We start from the raw sequence: 9,079 nt of genomic DNA on the forward strand, positions 1-9,079 counted from the left end.
CAAACATTAACATTTCCCTTACAAGACCAAAGGACAGATTTCCACCGGTCTAATGTCCATTGCTCGTGTTTCTTGGACCAAGCAAGTCTCATCTTCTTATTGGTGTCCTTTAGTAGTGGTTTCTTTGCAGAAATTAGAGCATTAAGGCCTGATTCACGCAGTCTCCTCTGAACAGTTGATGTTGAGATGTGTCTGTTACTTGAACTCTCTGAAGCATTTATTTGGGCTGCAATTTCTGAGGCTGGTAAGTCTAATGAACTTATCCTCTGCAGCGCTTAATGGTTTTTGTGACTGCTCTTGAAGGAACTTTTAAAGTTATTGACATTTTCCAGATTGGCTGACCTTAAATGAAGCTGACGGATGATGTAATGTTTTGGCAACAAACTGCATTAATTAACTAATTGAAAATTACCTAAACTCAAATAAGAGAGCGATGCGACCTTCATTATTTACCTGCGTACAGAAAGGATGGAACAGAGAAAAGAACACTTGCTTCTCTGTTCCTGTGGGAACAATAGATGTATTATTCTCAGCATGAATGTGTTTCTTGCTTCCGTTATTAGATTAGGAAGAGAAGCAAAAACATTTGGATAAGGGAGCCTAGAAGACCTTTGCACAACAACGATGATGCAATTAGTATGTTTGCCACATCAAAGAGTAGACAGGATAAGGAATAGGGGAGTGTGTGTGTGTGTACCTCTGTGGAGAACTGCATCAGATACTTATGGATGTATCTATATTATCTTATTGGCCTATTCTTGTTCAGAGTGGAATGGAATGAATAGCTTTATTCCCCTAAAAAAGGCCTGTAGTCTCTGCCCTTAAGGAACCTTTGCCATATTGCCCACGTCTGTAGCTTCAATTGATTATCTAGACACAAAACAGGAAAACAATGGAGCGCCAAGTCTAGGACCAAAAGGCTCCTTAACAGCTTCTACCCCCAAGCCATAAGACTGCTGAACAATTAATCAAATGGCCACCCGGACTATTTACATTGACCCCCCCATTTGTTTTTACACTGCTGCTACTCGCTATTTATTATCTATGCACAGTTACTTTACCTCTACTGTACCTACATGTACACATTACCTCGACTAACCTGTACCCCCGCACATTGACTCGGTACCAGTACCCCCTGTATATAGCCTCACTATTGTAATTGTATTGTGTTACTTTTTATTATTTTTTACTTTAGTTGATTTAGTAAATAACTCTTTATTGAACTGCGTTGTTGGTTAAGGGCTTGTAAGTAAAGAACTTCACAGTTGTATTCCGCGCATGTGACAAATAAAGTTTGATTTGATTTGAATCAAGGTGATTATGATGGATGAGCATGATGATGGATGAGCATGGAAAGAGGAGTGGCAGGGCTGATGTTGACGACCCCACCTACCTCTTGCAATATGGTTTAGAGTGCTCATTAGTGGGATGTGGGCTACTGCCATGGAGCCCATTGTCGACAGCAGTCTAAACTGTAAGGAGGACAGCCAGAAAGGACATGCCTCTGAGAACCACCGAAGACAAAGCACTGAGTCCCCAAGGTCCTTGGTCCTGACTCCTGGCTGCCAAACCCCCTTCATGATATAACACATATCACCCCCTCCAAAACCGGCACAAAACTAGACGCAATGCTCTCTGGACTTACACAGTAGATGAGGAGGAAGTTGCATGTCTGGGGAAATACTGGGGATTTTAGGTCATTTAGAGAAGCAAAACATAAAAGCATTGATATTTTATGTAATCTGGATGGTTAAATCTATCACTGCTGTTTGTCCAGGATAGGGATGTACAGTACTGTACTTCCTCTTCAGTAGAATATAATTCAGTGACAGGCAGATCCTCATTTTTTGCGGTTACGTAAGGGATAATCAAGGAGGGGCGTTGCGTTCTATGGAAAAATTATGAACAACGTGGAACTAACCTTCCATGGAGTTGCTTTATTTTCCAGAGAACGCATAGAGCCACAAGTTCATTATCCCTTTTATACCAGGGCTATAACTGAACATATTTGCCCCTATACATGTGTTCATTTGCTTCTAGAAATGTGTTCAACATCCACTGAAGTGGCTAGCATGTTTACCAGATAGAGACAGTGGTTGCCTCGGTAACCAAACAAACATACTTGCTCGTTTAGTTAGCTAACCAAATTAGTCTTAGCTCACTATTATGAGAATCGAATTCAACAAGGGCAATGTTTTAAATTCCACTTTTGCTTTCAAAAGCAGTTCGAACATAAACATGTAAGAATGAACTAAAGCCATTGAATTCTACCATGCAAATGTACTGTGCGTTCTAGAATGTTTTTCAAGCCAATCAGAAACGAATATTCAACAATGCCATGGTATAAATTATGTCATGATCTTTTGTTGTTTTATCTCCCCCTTAAAACACATGAACATTGGACATTCTTTAGAAATATTTCAGAAATACAGTGCTTGGTAAGGTTAAGAAGATACAGGACAAAACTGCTCTTATTTCCTTACAGTAAAATATAATGCTGAAACTGAGACAGATTCAACAAGTTAACTCACATCAGTTAATTCCTTTCTTAGGCAACACATAACTTAATCTATAAAAGGAAAACTCACAACAACGATATTGACATAAAGCACCACTATTTCCTTTCTTAGAGCGACACAACTACATCCAGCTATAAAAGGAACTTATTCCACACACACATCCAGTCAAGGACCAATAAAACACTTGGGGGCCTAGATATTGTTTACAATGCACCTAAGCCAGATGATTGTGTTTTCAATGACTTCCAGTTAACTGGAGGGAACCTGCTTCCCGGTTGACCTAGAGCCAAGCCGCTGGACATCAGAGAGGAGGAAATCCTTCAGGCACTGTGCGGACACCTCGTCATCACTTCCATCAACACGGCTGTTTCTTTAAACCCCCAGCGTGTGACAAACAGGTTTCTCACATACAATAGTTTTAATTTTGATTCCAGAGAGCTGCTTTCGCATGAACCAGCACTCTTCGCATCTCACAAATACATAATTAGTTGGGTGTTGTGATAAGAAGATGTATGTATCTCTATCTCATAATCTTGGGCACTTAACGATGGTTAGCAGTTTCCGGGATAACACACAAATTCCTCTTGCACTACAGTATGAATGTGTAGATTTATGGCCTAAACAAAACAATGTTTGCAGTGGAAAAAGTTAATACATTTTGTATCACTGTCAACATACTTTCCTTTAGTACGAGATTAATCATATTTTAGACATCCCAGAAATCTGGTATCAAGATTTAATTTAATTGGGGCCCATGCTTTCTAACATGCTGACCAAACCTCCGGTGTGGTGTGCGCGAGTGTTGTAAAATAAATATTTTTCAATAATTTTGTCAAATTGCTCACGAGCGTTTGCTTAGCCAGGCTCGAAAATAGAACTTGGTTCTATATTAGAACTTGGTTCTATTTTAACAATTGATGTGCTGCATGTCCCGACTCTCCCATCTACTCATTGGTTTTTAGGCACATACTAACCCACGTGGGTGATTGAAAGATGAATGAGGTCCACACTCCAGTCCAGTTGATGGTAGTAATGGTTGCCAACCGCCATATAAAATCTGCAGAAGAAGAATGAATGAAATAGGTTTCCCCTTTAATTTGTGGATTAATTGTTGGAGTAGAGAACACATGATTTTGTGTGACTCAAAATGGATCAAAATTCTACAAAGATCCTGCAAAAAACGGACCATATGCATTTCAGGTAAAATTTCAACCCAATGTTCATCTCCCAGGACAAATTAGCTAGCAACAGCAAGCTAGCTAATTGCCCTGGAATATTTCATGTGTATTTCGACCAGTTTGGTCAGCATGTGAGTTTGTAAAGCATGCAATCAAGGATAATGGAAAACAATTGACATGATGGGGAAACAGGTCTAGATGTGTACAAAAAAAGGTGTTTTTCACAGTCCATTAGTTTTCCTTGGAAGTGAGAGGAAGTATGAATACTTTCCATTGTCGAGAATAGAGATATGATCTGGGCATGGATCAAAACAAGTTTAGCCAGGCCTGGCCTGGCAGAGGCCTACATAGGGTGGTAAAATGTTGGTAACTTTCCCAAAATTCCCTGGTTTTCCAGAATTCCTGGTTGGAGGATTCCCGGATTTCCTGTATATTCCCTCGTGATTCCAGGTATCTTCCAACCAAGATTTCTTGAAAACTGGGGAATTTGGGGAAAGTTACCAGAATTTTGCAACCCTAGGACTACATAAATCCTCCCGGCGATGCCCTGTTCCTTGGTAAGCTGTGGTATGCTTCAGCTTTTCAGTCTGATCAGGTTTTCCAGTTATACTTCTATCAGCAGGCATCAGCAGACAACATCAGTCATAGGCATGAACTACAGGATTAGAGTTACAAAATTCCAGTAACTTTCGAGAAATTCAGAGGTTTTCCAGAAATCCAGGTTGAAAGATACCGTATTTCCTTGCTTATTCCCTTACAATTCCGAGAACTGGGATTTCAGGAAAACCAGTGAATTTTGGGAGAGTTAAAGAATTTGAAACACTATACAGGACAGCCCTAAGCATAATCTCATCTGCCATAATGCAATCTGGAAAATCATAACGTAATGATACATATCTAATAGCACCTCTTTCGATGCGTGTCGCCTGTTGCTCCCTTTTCTATCTGTGTGTTGTTTTTATCTCTCCACTCCATCAGGCCTAAACCATCAAAGATATTTATAACTCTGCTTTCCTCGTGTTCTCAGGCTGTGTGGCCGGGTCTGAAGGCCAGGCCGGGACGCTGGTACTCTGTCACAGCAGACAGCTCCTCTCTCTGTGAGCTTCCGTCTGACTCACAACCCGGTTTTCTCCTTTCTTCCCATAAGATATTTATAGTATGTACTATAAATGCAGGTTAAAAATAATGTCTTTGTTTTAATATTGTTTTTATTCAGTTATATAATCACAAGAAGTGACAACTTTTCCTGGATATCAATGATAATATTCTTGGAATCGGCCATTCTTGGAATCTAGCATAAATATTGCTGAGTTCTTGTAACACCCAACACTTCCCTTAACAACATGGAGTCTAATGTGTGTCAAGCATACCACATCATGCAATTATTGGCCAGGTACTATGACTGGGCATGACAGAATAAGAAATATAACAACACATTGACTCAGTATAAACAGAGCTGTGAGAAGAAACAAGATATACAAGAAAATACAGTAACACTTCATTTTAAGGGGTTCTTATTACAGTGTAATTACACTGTAACAAGTATTGTAGTCCATTGTAATAATATATAGTTACACTGTAATAACAACATGTAACTGGAGCTAATTGCAACCTTTAATTAGAGGTAACAAAATGCTTATTACCCTGCTTGTTACAAATGGGCAAGTTTCCACTAAATTCCCCAATTTAGTGTTTAGTTCCATCTCAGCTGCATCCGGTTAAGTAATAATTGTCACAAGGTTGTATTCTCTTGTGGACAGATGCGCTGGGTGTCCGAGATTACAAAGGTTGGAAGCTCAATAGGTTCTAATGACCTACCCAGGAATGTGGTCTACAATACGGGTGTCATCCCAGATTATAATAACAAATAATTTATCATTAATGTGTACGTTACCCATTATGATAACTTGAACCTCCTTGCCATCAAAGTGAGAGGATGAACCCACAAGTATTGTAACGGCTTTCGTCGGTGGAAGGAGAGGACCAAAGCGCAGCGTGGTTAGGGTTCATCTTAATTTAATAAAAATCAAAAAACAGAACACTTCAAAATACAAAACAACAAAAGTGAAAACCGAAACAGTTCTATCTGGTGCAGACACACAAAGACTGTAGACAACCACCCACAAAACCCAACACAAAACAGGCTACCTAAATATGGTTCCCAATCAGGGACAACGATAAACACCTGCCTCTGATTGAGAACCATATCAGGCCAAACAGAGAAATAGAAAACATAGAAATACCAACATAGACTGCCCACCCCAACTCACGCCCTGACCAACTAAATAAAGACAAAACAAAGGAAATAAGGTCAGAAACGTGACAAGTACACAACAAAGTAAAGTGCATTCGGAAAGTTTTCAGATCCCTTGACTTTTTCTCAATTTTGTTACTTTACAGCCTTATTCTAAAATTGATACAATCATTTTTTTCCTCATCAATCTACACAAAATATCCCATAATGACAAAGTGAAAATAGGTTTAGACATTTTTGCAAATTCATTAAAAAAAATGTTTTTTTTAAATACATGATTTTAATTAGTATTCAGACCCTTTGCTATGAGACTCAACATTGAGCTCAGGTGCATCCTGTTACCATTGATCATCCTCGAGATGTTTCTACCTGTGGTAAATTGAATTGATTGGACATGATTTGGAAAGGCACACACCTTTCTATATAAGGTCCCACAATTAACCGTGCATGTCAAAGCAAAAACCAAGCTCTATGGTGGTGGCAGCATCATGCTGTGGGGATGTTTTTCAGCGGCAAAGACTGGGAGACTAGTCAGGATCGAGGGAAAGATGAACGGCGCAAAGTACAAAGAGATCCTTGATGAAAACCTCCAGAGTGTTCAGGACCTCAGACTGGGGCAAAGATTCACCTTCCAACAGGACAACAACTCTAAGCACACAGCCAAGAAAACGCAGAAGTGGCTTCGGGACAAGTCTCTGAATGTCCTTGAGCGGCACAGCCAGAGCACGAACTTGAACTGAATCGAACATCTCTGGAGAGACCTGAAAATAGCTGTGCAGTGATGCTCCCCATCCAACCTGACAGAGCTTGAGAGGATCTGCAGAAAATAATGGGAGTAACTCGCCAAATACAGATGTGCCAAGCTTGTAGTGTCATACCCAAGAAGACTCGAGGCTGTAATCACTGCCAAAGGTGCTTTCACAAAGTACTGAGTAAAGGGTCGGAATACTTATATTCATGTAAAATTTCAGTTTTAATTTTTTATACATTTGCAAAAAATTCTAAAATCCTGTGCTTACTTTGTCATTATGGGGTATTGTGTGTAGACTGATGACGAAAAAAATAAATGCAATCCATTTTAGAATAAGTTTGTAACCTAACAAAATGTGGAAAAAGTCAAGGGGTCTGAATACTTTCCGAATGCACTGTACATCTGCATAAGTACAATGTAATTGCTAGGTGTTACACAGGATTGTCACGCCCTGGCCTTAGTTATCTTTGTTTTCTTTATTATTTTGGTTAGGTCAGGGTGTGACATGGGGGATTTATGTGTTTTCCTTGTCTAGGGGTTTTGTATGTTTATGGGGTGTTTCCTAGTCTAGGTGTTTGTATGTCTATGGTTGCCTAGATTGGTTCTCAATTAGAGGCAGCTGTTTATCATTGTCTCTGATTGGGAACCATATTTAGGAAGCCATATTCTTTAGGGATTTCGTGGGTTATTGTCTATGTATTTGTTGCTTGTGTCTGCACTTTATATATATAGCTTCACGTTCATTTTGTTGTTTTGATTAGTTTGTTTAAGTGTTCTTCGTTTCGTTATTAATAAATAGAAGAATGTATTCGTATCACGCTGCGCCTTGGTCCTCCTCTCTTCCACATTACGACGAACGTGACAAGGATTTAGATAGTTAAAACAATCTAAGTCAGCTTCTGAAAGCGCCTTCCAAGTGAGAAAATAAACACACTAATACACCATAGAGTAATATCTGCATAAGTGCAAGGTTGTCGTTAGTTATTAAACAGGATTTAGCTATTTAAAGTCAAGTGTAACTTTATTGTTACCTATTGAGCAATTTCAATATAATTACTTCATTTGTCACATGCGCCGAATACAACAGGTGAATACAACACCTTACCGTGAAATGCTTACTTACAAGCCCTTAACCAACAATGCAGTTGAAGAAATAGACTTACGAAAATATTAACAAATGAACTAAAGTAACACAATAAAAAAAAAAATAACGAGGCTATATACAGGGGGTGTGCGGGGTTACAGGTTAGTCAAGGTAATTTGTACATGTAGGTAGGGGGAAAGTGACTATGCATAGACTATAAACAGCGAGTAGCAGCAGTGTAAAAACAAAGGGGGGGGGGGGTCAAAGTAAATAGTCCAGATGGCCATTTGATTAATTGTTCAGCAGTCTTCTGGCTTGGGGTAGAAGCTGTTAAAGAGCCTTTTGGACCTAGACTTGGCGCTCCGGTACCGCTTGCCATGAGGTAGCAGAGAGAAATTGTCTATGACTTGGATGACTGAAGTCTTTGACAACTGGGCCGTACGCACTACCCTCTGTAGCGCCTAACGGACGGATGGCGAGCAGTTGCATTACCAGGCAGTGATGCAACGGGTCAGGATGCTTTCGATGGTGCAGCTGTCTACATTTTTGAGGATCTGGGGACCCATACAAAATCTTTTCAGTCTCCTGAGGGGGACAAGGTTTTGTCGTGCCCTCTTCACAAGTGTTTTGGTGTGTTTGGACCATGATAGTTTGTTGGTGATGTGGATACCAAGGAACTTGAAACTCTCTAACTGCTCCTCTACAGCCCTGTTGATGTTAATGGGGGCCTGTTTGGCCCTCCTTTTTCAGTAGTCCACGATCAGCTCCTTTGTCTTTCTCACATTGCAGGAGAGGTTGTTGTCCTGCCACCACACTGCCAGGTCTCTGACCTCCTTCCTATAAGTTGTCTCATCATTGTCGATGATCAGGCCGACCACTATTGTGTCGTCAGCAAACTTAACTTCTCTAGGGTATGTGGGACGGTAGCGTCCCACCTCGTCAACAGCCAGTGAAACTGCAGGGCGCCAAATTCAAAACAGAAATCCCATAATTTAAATTCCTCAAACATACAAGTATTTTACACCATTTTAAAGACACACTTGTTGTAAATCCAGCCAAAGTGTCCGATTTCAAAAAGGTTTTACGACGAAAGCACAACAAACGATTATGTTAGGTATGAGCTAAGTCACAGAAAAAGACAGCCATTTTTCCAGCAAAAGAGAGGAGTAACAAAAAGCAGAAATAGAGATAAAATGAATCACTAACCTTTGATGATCTTAATCAGATTACACTTATAGGACTTCATGTTACACAATACATGTATGTTTTGTTCGGTAAAGTTCATATACAAAA

Source organism: Salvelinus alpinus, chromosome 28 (assembly GCF_045679555.1).
Source record: "Salvelinus alpinus chromosome 28, SLU_Salpinus.1, whole genome shotgun sequence".
In the NCBI taxonomy this organism is placed as follows: Eukaryota; Metazoa; Chordata; class Actinopteri; order Salmoniformes; family Salmonidae; genus Salvelinus; species Salvelinus alpinus.